Here is a 15,397-nt window from a genome sequence, read left to right as displayed (position 1 = left end):
TCCTTTTACAAGCATCGTGAACATCATAGCTAATCCAGAATGGCAAGCAAGGGGGTGTTGCAAAGATATAGGGGGCGCCATTAATACGCTGTAATAGCTTATGTATCATTGCTGACACGTGCACAACGCCGAGATTGCAAATGCCTCACTGCAGGGAAGTACAGGAAAGGGAAGGAGGGGGTGTCATTTGGGGGTGTTGAGGGCGTTTGGGGTCTGGATAAATCACTGGACCAAATCACATGCAAGTTTCATCTTTCCGTCAATTGCTGGATTGAGTATACCCACTGAGCATGCGTACGTATGATTTAGCATTGAGCGTGTACGGGTATCGTCAAGTACTCGTGACAAAGCTTCTGACATATGACATCGACAAACATGACAAAGCCTGCTTCGTCCAAGCAAAGCAATATTATTATGCGCGTAATATTTTTTTTAAGAAACAACTTCGCAAAAGACGTACAAAGTTGCGACCGCTCACGAGGAATAAATCAAGCTCGCCATTCTTCCACTGTGTAAATATTACAAAGAAAACCCGTCAGCAGCGACCTCTGACCTTCCAACAGTACTCCGCGTGCTAATCTATGGAGAGAAGCGTTGAAGTCGCTCCGGATGGTTTGCGTGATGGGAAAGCAGACGATCCCACAATCACGATGGCGATGCTGCTGAGGCACAATTTAAGGCCTTCTTGTAGTTTAGAGTTGGGCTATTACACGCCAGTGATGACCTAAAGATGACGTTCACGTCCGAGGAGGTTTCCGCGCTGTAGAACTTGGGTACCGAGGACATACTCGTAAAACAAGCGCCCTCGGACTTGGAAGCCACGAGCAGGGTGTGGTGGACGGGAAATTACCGTCTTGTCTGCTTCGTAACTAAGATGCGAATATCGTAGAATATAGCGGACATAAATAACGCCAAAAAAAATTGGTCGAGGAGAGCAAATTACATTACGTGTCTTTTAAGAATACGATACCTCTTGCCTTTCTGGTTTCAGTACTCATAAATAATCGATATCAATGATATATATGAAAAAGAAGAGGCACGTTTTTCTTTTAAAATCAATCAATCAATCAAGAGGCACGTTGGTCCTTCTCCTCAATAAGATTAGTTTACACCTCCGAAACGTTCTCCGACATGTTCCCGATCGAGAGAAACGTCAGGCGTGATGTCACTTATAGCGGCAGGAACGCAGCTCTTGTGGCTCCTAACTTAATTTCACGGCACAGAATATATAAAAAAATGTCTCCTCTTCGAGCACTTCTGATTGTGTGCGAATGTTAAATATAGCTTACATACACGCGCACGAAGCAAACTGTTCATTTGCATGGACCATTGCAATCGAGATTGAAATCGTCCGTCGGTGTCTTTCAGTTTCAGAGGAATTACTTTCCGTCAAGTTCGTTTGTGCGTGATTTTATTTTCACATAAAATCGCTATAATATTTGTTGTAATTTCTTCACGGGCCATGCAATTGGTTCCTAAACAGGATTCTTCCCTACGATGTCCATAAGCGAGTTCGAATCGTTTGCGATTCACCTTACCTGTTGGCAGCACACTGGATGTCTCAGGCGCCATATTTTTCTTTTCTGACTTTCGGAAGACGAAAGCGGCTACGAATCAAGTCCAATAGGTCTCGTTTCTTTTTTCTTAATAAACATTCCCCCCCCCTCCCCCCAATGGGTTCCGAAGGAGTGCGTAAGGTGCTTCTTTTCCTTTTTCTTTTTTTTTTTTTTTTTGTGGTATATCAAGCCGGCCTTGGCTAACCTTTCCTTTCTTGTGGCGATTATGAACCGCATAAGCCACAAAGATGGCGTACGCTCCCCGTTTTCAGCAAATAAGGGGAAAGGACGATGTAAATGGGGCTGATGGTTGGCTAGGAGTGTGTTATATGGTGAGGCGTATACCTCACATCCACAGTGCACTTCGGTCTCATCGATTTCATTCATCCTGTACATACCTCACCTTCAACCCTCCAACTCAATTATTTATTTATGTATTGCTATAGTCGTGCCAATGCCCTCTCGCGTGTGGCCAACAACGGTAAGCCAGTTTAGACATTTCCTCCTTCCCTCATTTTTAAGAGTGTAGCGTCACACGGGCGCTTGAACCTCGTGATGTGTGATGTTAGCAGCCCGAAAGTAGAAAAGTGCGCTTCGCACGCGTGACGTACGAGCGTCCGTTGTGCACGCGCCAGATCTTCCTGACCCGTGTGCCATGCAGGAAAACGTTACGCAGTGGTCGCATGCGCAATCGGAAAGAGATTTTGCTTTCGGGAGTGTCTCAGACAGCTCCTTTAAAAGCTTCTAACGGCTACGGACTGGGTTTTAAAGGAGCATGGAAGGGCTCAAAAAATATGTCAGGAGGAGGAGACAACAACAAAAACAACAACATAGATGAATGGATGATGATGATGTGGGATGTTTCCCTGCGTTGAATGCAGGACCCTACCCCATTCCAAAAAGGTTCACATGAAAGGATGACGGGGAGGAAATACCTACAGTTCGTGAAGGAGGCCGGTGGTCAGGAGGAGGAGAATTGAGGATTACAAGTCCTGGAATACATATTCGCGCAAGAAATACGAATGCAGCGCCCTATCCTGGTACGCCAAAAAACTTTCAACCTCACGTGTTTCAACCGCAAACCTCTTTTCATCGTCTGTGACGTCACGTGTTCCCTCCAATAGCAAAGCGCTCGCCTTCTTTCTTTTCGCGGTTGCATTTTGCGCAACCTGCTCAGCGGCTAACGCGTAGCAGTCGACAGGTCGCCTTGCTCTCTCGCCGTAGCAGACGATTCCCGGCAGCCAATAAAAGTGTCCAGATGATTTCGCGTCACACCACGTCGGAAGAAGCTGGGACGGATAGCCGCCGCTGTACGCACTCCTGTAAGCTATGTTGCATAGTAATTTTCGCATGAAATGCACGCTCTCCAAATGAAATATTCAGCGTCAGAGTTCCTGAAGATAACATGTTCATAACACGCGATAAACAAAATAGATGTTCGATGTGCTCCCATGCATTACACTCTTAGGAAAAGGGTGGAGCAGTTCCACCTTTTAGGAGGTAATAGCTGTCGCATATGTTGTGCCTAAAAGGTTGCAAAGTTCTACCTGCTACCTGACTTTCATAACAGGGGGGTGGGGGGTCGAAGCAGCTTGCCGTTGTCGGTCGCACTCAAGTGGGCATCGTCACGACTATAGCCAAAAAAAGAGAGGAAAAAAAAAGGGTAGAAGAGAGTTGATGGTTTCAAATCGAGGCATAGGCAGGATGGGAAGGAGGTGCACTGTAGATGAGAGGTGCGCTAGAGTGGTCTTTCCGCGAGGCCCGTTTCTTGAAGAAATGGCACGAGGTTGCGAGATTTTGTAAGTCGTTCTGCAGAAGAACCTTCGGGGAAGAACATACACACAACAGAACTTCAAGGCATAGCACGTTGTTCGCTAACCATTGCCACGAATGATAGGGTTACCGCTTCTGATTTGGTGAGCGAGGGGGGCGTACGCCTTTTTGTAGCAATTTGGATATATGATAATTGCTTTCACCACCCGTTGACACCCTTTATCCGACGCTACGTTGACCTACACTCTTAAAAATGAACTTCACCGCATAGCACGCTTCAACCAACCATCATCTCAAATGATATCGTTATCTGCCCTGATATGTTGAAAACGGGAGGCGTACGCCTTTTCTGTGACAATTATGAACAGCATTAGTGTCACAAAAAAGGCGTACGCCTACCGTTTCCACCAAATCAGGGCAGATAACGATATCATTTGAGATGATGGTTGGCTAGGAGCGTGCTATGCGGTGAAGTTCATTTTTAAGAGTGTTTAGGTGATAACGATAGAAGTTACCACCTTTTCACACCTTTTTTTCTTAGAGTGTATAGGGAATTTCGCGCAGCACCCCTATCAGATCTTACAACTTCTCCCCCGAAAAAAAGAAAAAAGAAGGCTGCCAGAAAAGCTCATAACGCCAGCCCATATGCCCCCGCCGCCCTTCCCAAGACTAAAAACCTGCGCGAATTCCTAATTCATTCTATGCTCATCTTTCACATTTCTTTCCGACCACCAGAAGACACATAGGCAACTTACGCAATCGCCTCAATTTGTATCTCATACTAGCATCTACACACGCCCCCAAAACACAGAAGACACGTATACAGCGACGCGGCGATAAATGACGACCAGTGTACAGATAAGAGGCCCGGTGATGTATCCCGCCTTGACCCTTGGGCAGTGCTATACAGCATGCGGGCCCCGCCGGTTCACCTTTGACTCTATATGGTGTGCCCTTGGCAATGGCGGCCTCTGCAATGGGGACCTCGGGGGCGAATTAATTAAGGCTTCACCTGCGGGTCATTCTTGGAACCCCTGCTGGTCGAGATTGTTTCTTTTCTTTCTCTCTCTCTTTCTCTCATATCATTCTGCAAGAGAGGTATGGAGGGAGATTAATCTTGCTGAGCATGGGCGCTTCTTTGGGAGCTCGCAGTTCAGAACGACAGATGGAAGGCTTCAGCGTGTTCTCTTGAGCATAAAACTACCATTTGCGTTCTTATGCGTTTATTTTTTTTTACTTTTATTTTTTCGTTCCGTTCTGACCGCCCTACAGACGTGGAGAGGACAGGAGGAAGGGGGTGGGAGACACGCGTCTCGGGCCGACTTCGTCTGGAAAGTTCTCGGGGAAACCCACTGAAAACGCCAGGCTGCACAGCCGTTGGAAGGATTCCAACCCACCACCTCACAGACTTCAGCGTGACTCCGCAGTCGACTTCACCAACGAGTTAACGCTATTGTTAAAGAACAACATTATGCATGCTTCATTGTTGTTCATAGAGCACGAACCGCGATACCAGTTGGTAAGCCCGGAGCAATATTTCATGACTCAGCACGCGCGATCTTTTTGTTTTTGTTTTGAGTTCCTGTTAGCGCCGCGAAGCAACTGTGGCTATGAGCGGCACACAGACGTGGACAGATGGAGAGAGGACAGCAGCAAGCACTAGGGAACAGGGGTTTGTATGTTCGCCTGGAAATGCTGCTGGAGAACCCTAGGAGAGCCTCAGACAGTACCGAGCCGGTGACCGGATTCGAACCCACCACCTCGCAGTCTTCAGCGCGACCTTGATTGCTTCTAACAAGATGATGCTTGTACAGACACGGTCATGCCTCTGGTAGGATTTTTTGTAAATCGGAATGTTCAAAAACTTATCGCATGTTATTGCATAACATGTCTAGCTGCTGAAATGGTCTATCGATTCTTGTCGTTAGAGCCTAGTGATTTTTTCGTTATCTTCGTGCATCTTGTGCCTCATGATGAAAATGCAAACACTACCATCGCCTGTACCGTGCAAGCTGTGTGCTCCTACGAGGTTATGTATAGTCTGCCCACAAGACCTCGGCCTACGACGACCACGCGTTGCAAAGCAATGATCAGAGTTATCCAAGATAAAGTACGGGGTTTGTGACGAATATAGGATGACTTAAAAGAAAGTTTGGGTGCTAAACTACACTTTGAATTGCGAATTGATTGATTGATTGATTGAGAAATAAAAATTACGAACTGTGGATGGCGGTGTGATAAAGAAAAAACTAACTAAAAATTGCCATGTGGTACAGTTCTTTGTAAAAAAAATTGCGAAAGCCGTGAAAAAAAAAAAGTACTTCCTAACATTTCCTATCGCCTACATCCTGACTTACACGTAACTCGAATACTCTACTCACGTTACCGTGTATCTTAAATGCTTTTGAGAACAACTTGGTATCTTATAAATACTTTTAAAAGTGAGTGTGTAGTATCCAAACTAAAATACTTTTGCAGTAAAAAAAGGTAAAATAAATGAAAAATCGCACCTGATGAAGGATGATGACTTGTCTAACTATATTGATGCTTCTAACCGTTCCATTTATTTTTCGTGGCTAAAATGCTTTTGGGAAGGAACTTGCACTACAGCACTGCACGGGCCGCATACGTAGGGCCAGGCCAGGCCAGGCCCAAGCCCGGTCTTCCTTTGATACCTCCATATCTCCATACCATTTACGGACCAGCCCGTCAAAAAGAAGGCTTTGCATGGCCCGGCCCGGGCTCGGGCTTTCTGATAAGCCCGAGCCTGTGCAGTGCTCTAACTTGTACTTTTTCTTCCTTTCTTTCTTTTCTTTTGTACTTTTTCTCTCTTTTTTCTTTTTTTTTTTTTAGGCTTTCTCACTTTCGTACGTATGCACGGGCTGAGGAAAGCAGCACCCTGCAATACATCACGGGAAAAGAAACGTACCCGAACGGGTACGCGCTCAAAACACGTATGACAACATGTCGCAACACAATGTCGCTATAATACTGACTCGTGCAAAATAACTCACGCGTAACACAATGTCGTTGACACTGACTCGTGCGAAACAAAAGTTTCGTGGAGAATACGCCCGTTTATCCAACTTGGCCATCACCGTTTTTCGGCAGTGCCCAAATGGTCGTGTGTTTCACAACACATTTGTCAAACATAGTCAGATCGCCTGTTTGTATGACGACACGGTAACACTGCTTATACAGACGTGTTTTACAACATATTTTGTCGGTGTATAAGTAGTGTGACCAGCAATTCTAACTAGATCGTATATATTCAAAGAAGCGAGTTACGTCCCCGTGTATTTAGTATTCTACTCATACTTTCGAAGGTTGGCTATTTAATTGAGGTTTTCAACCAGTTTCTGCACATTTTCTTTTTCACCGACGTTTTACGAGATGAATTTTGCTTATTTCTCTTTCGTGAATAGCTGCAAGTGCCAACATTGTAGGTATTCTTCAGAGTGTGTGTCTTCACTACTGTAGTGCCTTTGCCAAGCTCTACGAGAAGTTCTTGTCCCTGACACCACCGCTTTGTGGTAATAAACAAATAAAATAAATATATACTTTCTTTAGATACTTTGTTGCCTGGTACTCGTAAACACCAAAAGTTTTTTTTAAGCATATCTTGTAGAGACCTGCGTACCCCGCCTGCTGAGCCTCGTAGCAGCCTAATCTTATTATATTTGCTTTGCCACTTTTTAAAAATGTCAAAGCGTAATATGCAGGTTTCTTGTACCACATCTAGGAAATAAGCCCGCTTCCAGAGTTCAAATCCCCAACGACTACCCGATTTCTTAAGGAAATGCTAGAACAGGCCGTGTATAGGGTCGGATTTTTTCGGGTTAATCGCAAGCCAGCTTGTCTAGGCTGACCACTCCTAAAATTTCCCATAACGAAACGAAACGAGTATCGGGGGGAGACGGGGGTGCTATTTTTAAATCTGTAAATCAGCAGCATTTACGAGCGGTCTAAGCCGTCGCGCTCGTTGGTGGTATGGCCAAGGTCGTGCTGAAGACTGGGAGGTTGTGGGTTCGAATCCTATATACCGCCGGCTGTGCTGTCTGAGGATTTCCCTGGGTTTGCGGAAGACTTTCCAGACGAATGTCGGCACAGTTCCCCCTGAAGTCGCCCCAGGACGCATACTAACCCCCCTGTTCCCCACTCCTTCCTGCTGTCCTCTCTCCATCTGTCCACATCTGTACGCCGCTCACAGCCACAGTTGCTTCGCGGCGCTAACACGGAATGAAAGAAAGTAATTCGTAGAGGTATCGTGCACTACTGATACATTCGGATATAATTCTTTCTTCTTATTATTATTTATTTATTATTTTTTTCTTTCTGTCCAGCAATCCGCCTGCACTTACAATGCAATGCAATTGGTCGAACATACATACCTCGCTATTTATAGTGGCGAGGGCCACGTGCTGTAACATCAAACACAAGTTACGCCTAAATAGTGACGTAATACATGACACGACGTTATTACATGATTAGAATTCGGGAAGACGTCCTGTTCTCGTCCCGCATCGGTCCCCAACTGATCCTGGACGGAATAATCTGGAGGAATCGGGCGTAACCCAAAAAGCCAGATCCCCATTTTTTTTCTTTATCACACCACCATCACTATCAGATCCTAAATATACGGGGTGTCTACAAGGCGCAAGTTTTTTTAAAATTTTTTCGGAATTAATTGAAACAAATTCGGAAGCTGAAAAGTTTTGACAGGACCTTATTAATACCCTATACGTCGTCGGCGAAAGTTTCTGCGTCCGCCGTGGCAGCGGTATTTACTACGGAGCGCAACAAATACCGTAATTTATCCTGGATAACACCGTACATCAAAGCTGCAACAAGCCATCTGCTGCAATTGCTTCCCTGTAAATGTTGCAATTTCACACGAGACAACAACAACAACAACAACAGATAAATGAATGATGATGAAATTCACACGAGACGCCCTTATAGGTGAGTCCTCAAAGCAGCGACATTTCCTTGAACCATTCGCGACACGCAAGAGGGGAGAGCTTTTAATTTATTTTAATGTTTTTCCATCTCGAACTGATGTTTCCATTTGAAATACTTTCCACGTACAGTGACCGGTATGCAAATGAGAACGGAGGTCAAGACGATATATCGTGTACAAACTGGACGCGGCCTTATTGAATTCCTCCGCTAATGTACTGCGAACAATATCGTGCAGCGAGAGCTTATAGCTCCAGTATACACAGACTCGCAGACTGGACCACTGCATCACTCGCCGACCTTCGTGGTCTCGTAATTACGACACTAAAGCGCTCTGCGGGTCACTCATCTAAGTATAAGGAACGGTCATTTTTCGCATGGACAAGCCTCGAACGGAAACGCTTCACTCACCGTCCCCTCCCGTGGGGGCGATTGATGGAGCATATACCGCGGGGGTACCTTCACTATCCATTCAACGCGTGCGCACCCGACAACGCGTGACGGGACCCCCGAGGGCTCTTCGTGCCGATAGTTTGGTGCTCTATACGGCAGGGGCAAAAGGGCGGCAACCGGTCGCAGGTCACGGTCCCTCCGGATTTGCTTCATCGTAAAAAATGCGACTCTCTGTGGATGGCGGCGGCACCTGTCGTGACTGCATGATCTTCGCCATCAGGAACACGGCGAGGATGTGGAGTATGCGGACGGGGGGAAAGGTATGCGCGTTACGGGGGCGATGCTTTACATCATCGCCAATTGGAGAAGAATGCAGCCGTGTGGGAAAGGCGTGATGGGCGAACAGCAAATAAAAGATGATGGTGATGATGACACGGGGTGTTAGAGACACGGAAATGACAAGTGATGCTAGTATCGAACCTTTGAGTTTGCCTTTCGTGTTCTTTCTGCCGTTCCCTCGACCGACGAAGTCCCTCACTGACCGGCAGATTTGTGCGTATCTTGAATGCCGTGCTCAAATACTGTGTCATTACTTTGACCCAGCCTGAATCTTTTCATTGTTTTCTAATGTAATATATATTCTCTCCACGGCATCCATTAATCTGTGTCTTCTAATTATTGTATTGTGCCTGTGCTTTGATCGTTTGGATTAATATCTATGTTGTTTTCTACTGTATTTGTTCAGACATGGTCTTCAAGTTCCTCTCTTCTTTAATTTTGTATGTTTGATTTGCCTCGTACCTGGTTTGTGTTCGTTTAGATTACCTTGTCGTTCTCTTGCTCTATTGTCTCGTATCATATCTAATTTTATGCTGTGTATTGTGTAAGCTTTCTCTGTATATCTACCTCAGAGAGAGCGCCAATGCAAAGGCCCTGGGCCGTTCTTGGGCACTAAATATAACCGTTGTTATGATTCTTATGAATGATTAGATTAAGATATATTATATAAATAATAAATATTATTAAATGTTATTTCGTTGCCATTACAAAATACTACGTACTATTTTAAATAGCTTTTCTTTAGTTTCATTTTATTAATTACGTGTAGTACTTTATTTACTTTATTATTAGTATATTTTAATGGTGGTGATGATGGTAGAAGAAAAAATCATGGTCGATCCATTGGTAGATTGGACGGAAATGCGTTGGCATTAAAACTTGAAAACCTTTTCGGAACTACCCTACACAACACTAACGCAAGACAGCATCCGCAGCCAAACGAGCCTTGCGGGCCTCCTCCAATTGAGCTTGGCGGTGCCGTCTCGCAGCCTAAGCCTTCTTTCGCACTCCTCCTCCGCACAGCTTTCATAACCCATGGCGCGCCCACGCAGACACCTCTGAACCTGTCGACCACCACAACTGCACAGCCGACGCGCCGGCGCCGCGTCGCGCTCTCCACGCGCCCTCAACTTCTCTCCTTCCCTCTCCACTCATCGCGCATGCGCGTAGCGCTGTGTCTACAGACAGACCACGCCGCGATTTTTTCGTAGCGAGGACTCTAATGGTGACGCATTAAAAATATGGAGATGTGAGCCCGCTGATTGCGGGACAAACTACTACTACTCCAGATGTAGTAAAGGGAAAAGAGGGGAAAAAGAAAGAAACCGTCCAAAAACACGAGAACTCTGCTATGCTCTTAACGAAGGTGATGAGTGAGCGCTGTGCACCCTGACGATTCATCGCCGACCATTCGCCCAGCACTTTCACGATGCCAAAGAGTCGGCTATCAAGACGGTCCAGGGATTTCTGAAGGTGCAAACGGGCAGTGTGAAACCGCGCACATTCGAGAAGAATATGTTCCGAATCTTCACGCACACCACATGTTGAATACAACGACGAAGGCTGAGCGCCTATCTTGAACACACACACACACATAATTGGGATGATGATGTGGTGGGTCATTCACTGCCGTTATGGCGGTACACCTATCTTGGAGAGAAATGTGTTGGCCAATGGGAAATTGAAGGAACAGATGAGGAGTGTGCGAGCGAGCTGGTGGGCATTTGACGAAGGCAACATTTCCTTGAGTTTGAGGAAGATACAGAAAACAGACATGTAATAAGTCCAGTCTTTCCAACCGTGACTGTCCACGTTTATTCCGTTCTCTTTCTCCTCTACCCTCTTCTTCCTCGCTTATGTCTCCGGTACCCTACAAGACACACCACGTACGAGACTCAAAAGAGGGAAAGGGGGAAACTGAGTCGAGGTGCGCGAAACAAAGCTTCGAGCGGCCGGGACATCCGCGGAGGGATTCGGTAAGAAAGGTTCGGGTCAATTCTGCGCAGGGCAGCGACGTCGGCTCTACGGAAGCCGATCATTGGCTCCGAACCAATTGGAACTGAACCAAGCTGTATGACACACAACATACGTTTTGCATCCGCACGAGTGAAACATATCTTTTACGTGGGACCGCGCTGGTGAGCATCACGTGCTTCTGTGTCAGCAGCATCATTCCCAACAACGCCGATGTCACCGGGGATCCACAGGAGCGCGATTGTGTGCTGTCTTTGCGAGAGCGGCATTATACGATAAGACGGTGTTGTACACTGTGACCACAAGACCACTGGTACGCAACAAGTGCGCGGAGTGCTTGAAGGCCGCTCTTGGAATCATAAAGGCACTATATTTTACTATTTAACATCTTACTGAGTACTTTTGCAGAAAGGCATTTTGCGCTCTATTTTAAATCTTTTTCACTTTCATCTTATAGTCAGTACTTTTTCCTACTGCTTTTTGTTTGTCTGTATGTCTTCATACCATGGCTAGTTTGAGAACGTTTTCCCGAGTCCCTTCCATTCCGCTTTACCTTCAGAATCGCTCATCTGGGACTGTGTTATGATGTCGAGCTCGACCTTCTTTCTCGGGAGTTTTATCTTGAGATGGTTTATCCCCTGACGATACAGGAAACTTGGTAACTTGTATGAGGTAACTACGTACATACACATCCGCCAGCTGAGAAATTGTAGTCCACACATCGAGAATAAGGAACACGAGAAGGCGGCGGACACCACGCAGATGGAGAAGTCAAGTCACACGTTTTATTAGCGAAAATATTTTACGCGTTTGGTTTGAAAGCATGTAATTGTACTGTAAGAACGATGTTCTCGACGGGTGTTTTTGTAAAAACAACAACAAATAAGTGATGCCGCTGAGGCGGCACCCTATCCCATTGCTGGGGGGAGAAGATGGTGAATGATGGTGAATGCTCAGAGTTCACGCCGGAGCCCTGTTGCTGCTAAAAAGGCGATGAGGGCGAAGAGCTCGTAGCTGATGCGCTGGGTTGGCCGGAGGCTCAAGCAGATGAGGAAGGCCAAGTCAGGGTGTCCCAGTGGCTTCAAGCTGGTGCTGGAGGACGCGTCGCTCAGTGGAATACTGCTGACAGCGGATGAGAACGTGCTGGACGGTACTTATTGGAGTATTACAGCAATGGCATAGCATTGTGCTACTGTGACCCAGCTTGTGGCGGAAGTATGGGGTGAATGCGACGTTTAATCGAAGTCGACGGACGATAGACGTAAGGCTTCGACGAAGGGTACACGGTATTGTGAGGGACAGTGTGGGATCTACTGAGTGGAGGAGGGACCCTTCCTGGATGTCTTGACGCCATCTGTGAGCGGCCTTTGCTCATACAAGCGCCGGCAGGTGAGACCATCTATCCCCTTTTGGCATTATGATGGAGATCATATGGCGACGGCGGTGGGCTTCTGCAGGAATTAAGTCTGCGTCTTCATTATCATGTGTACCGATGTGGCTCGGGATCCACTGTAAAATCAGTCGGTGTCCCTGTTCGTGTAATCGCTTGTAAAGTTGCAGTATGTCAGTAGCGATTGATGCCAAGGAGCCTCGAATGATCCTGCTTGCAATACATTGTAGGGCTGCTTTAGAATCGGTATAGATCACCCAGGAGCGGGATTGAGAGTTACACTCCGATAGCTTTTTCAGGAAAACGAGTATATAGCGTAGAGCTCCGCGTAGGTGGATGACGTGAGGTACGAAAGCTTATACCCGCATGACAGGGACTCCTCTGATTCAGATATAAAAATGAGCGACTGCTCCTTGGCTGCACGTGAGGCCTCACGTGCAGCCAAGGAGCAGTCGCTTATTTTTATATTTGTATCCGTACTTACTGGCTCTGCACTGCGGCCTCCAGAGGTGTTGCTAACAACCTGGAACATTGATGTCTTGCAGAGAGACAGTGTTTGTGCCGAACCAAGAGAGTGTGACATCCCTACGCTGTGCCGATGAGAGCCAACAAGATCGAAACGGCCGTCCACAGCTGGGATCGTGGCACGCTTCACTTGTAAACAGGGACTCCTCTGGTACGACGAAAGCGGAGGATGAACTTTCTTGAGTGGAGGACCCATCGGTGAAGATAGCAGTGTGAGTTGTGCATACCGCGACCATTATTTCTAGTGTCGCTTGCCTCAAAACAGAAACTTTGACTTTCTTTGTTTTCGCAACGTCATATAGACCACGGATTTCTAGGCGAATGCCTTTTTTTGTTTTGTTTTCTCTATGGCCTCAATAGTGCATCTTCAGTACACGAACACGAATTGGGTGTTGGAGAGCCTAGCAGCATTGATTTTATTGTGCCTACATTCTAAAATTTGTACCTGCTATCTACCCGACGAAATAAGGGCTTCATAAAAAACTGGAGGTTCATAGACGGTGCACCCTCGAAAACTGCCTCATTCATGACGTTCGGGCTGCAACGCGAATAGTTTTAAGCGGTACATAACGGGTTGGTTAAGTCTCTGACGAGTTGAACCGGCTAATCGCGTCGTGAACCGACTATGAACCGGTCACGAAAAGAAAGAAAAGAAACAAGCCGACGTATGTACCTCTATGAACTTCTCGCTGACGAAAAGCAATCTTTATTTTTAGTGTGTTCTTTAGGATGGGTGTTGCTGTGTTGCAATAAACGACTGTTGCGTCTTTGTGTTGGTCTTACCTAATCTTCCTTTGCCTCCACTTCCTAAAAGCGCCTGTTACGCAGGGAATATGTATTAATATATGAGCAACGAATAAATAAATGGACGACGGCAATTGGCGATAAAAGAGATTGTTATTTCACGAAATTCTTTCTGAGAAAAAAATAGAGAAAACATGTCTGAGTGTGGCTCGGATTTAAGTTCTGCCGCTTGTGCACGCGTATTTGATGTATGCGGGCAAAAAATGCCTACACTGTAAACTTTTTCACACCTTTAAAGGTGTGCGCTATGCACATTCAATATGGTTGCGTAACATTGCATCTCCTGGATGATATTTTACAAAATTCGGAAAGCATTACTAAAGATCAAGTGTCAGTGCAAATCTTGGTTTCATTATGTCTTGGATATCGTAGGTACGAGCTAATGCATATATGCATCGCTATCGATAATCGAGCACGCGCAAGTGTCCACAATACTGTTGAACAATGTTGAGATGTTGCAAGACTGAATTTTTGGAGGACAGACAACACTCGAGTAAAGGAAATTTGTGCGAAACCGTGCTCCATTATGATGTTACCAAAATTACACCTAAAAAGGCGTGCGCCATGCACGCTATTACACCTTTAAAGGTGTGAAAAGATTTAGAGTGTATGCTCAAAAACAAGATGTATCCTTCGAAAACTCGCTACACCACTGGCATGTGCTGTATCCTTGTGTTGTGTTGTTGGCTGACCTTCCCCCTTTTTTCGTTTAATAAATCTTCATATCCCCCGAGTAACCGTCACCACTGCCCTCCTCCGCTTTTTTCATGCTTCGAGCATTATGGACACCCTGTGATCGCCTGAATGCCCTGTGTACAGTGCCCTGTGGGTTCCGTTTTCTTTTTTTTTTTTTCCATTACAATGCCAACTGTTAAAACCAGGGGTTGATAAGTTTGGGAGGTACATGTTAGCGATGCAGGTGACATAGCACACTGCTCTTTTCACTGTAACGAATTGGCATCGGAGCTTTCCTGTGGAAGGCAAACCTACACTCTTAAAAATGAACTTCACCGCATAGCACGCTCCTAGCCAACCATTATGTCGAATGATATCGTTATCTGCCCTGATTTGTTGAAAACGGGGGGCGTACGCCATTTCTGTGACACTTATGCTGTTCATAATTGTCACAGAAAAGGCGTACGCCCCCTGTTTTCAACAAATCAGGGCAGATCACGATATCATTCCAGATAATGGTTGGCTAGGAGCGTGCTATGCGGTGAAGTTCATTTTTAAGAGTGTAGGCGGCGCTGCTTCGACACGCTCTATTATACGAGACAGTGAATTACCAAACTACACTCTTAAAAATGAACTTCGCCACATAGCACGCTCCTAGCCAACCATCATCCCGGGTGATATCGTTCCCTTTCTAGATTTGTTGAAAACGGGAGGCGTACGCCTTTTTGTGACACTTATGCAGAAATGTTAATTGCCACAAAAAGGCGTACGCCTCCCGTTTTCCACAAATCATGTGAGAGAACGATGTCACTCGGGATGATGGTTGGCTTGGAGCGTGCTATGTGGTGAAGTTCATTTTTAAGCGTGTACGCAGTGCAGGCAACTGGAAAACTAGCAGTGACGTCACACAGCTGGCCGACAATTCCGGCTTTACTTTTTCCGAAGGGTAGGGCGTCTCCTCTCATTCCTTCCTCCACTCATTCGTCATCACGCACGTGATCTTGATGTC

This window comes from Ornithodoros turicata, chromosome 7 (assembly GCF_037126465.1).
Source record: "Ornithodoros turicata isolate Travis chromosome 7, ASM3712646v1, whole genome shotgun sequence".
Lineage (NCBI taxonomy): Eukaryota > Metazoa > Arthropoda > Arachnida > Ixodida > Argasidae > Ornithodoros > Ornithodoros turicata.
This window is presented reverse-complemented; position numbering follows the sequence as displayed.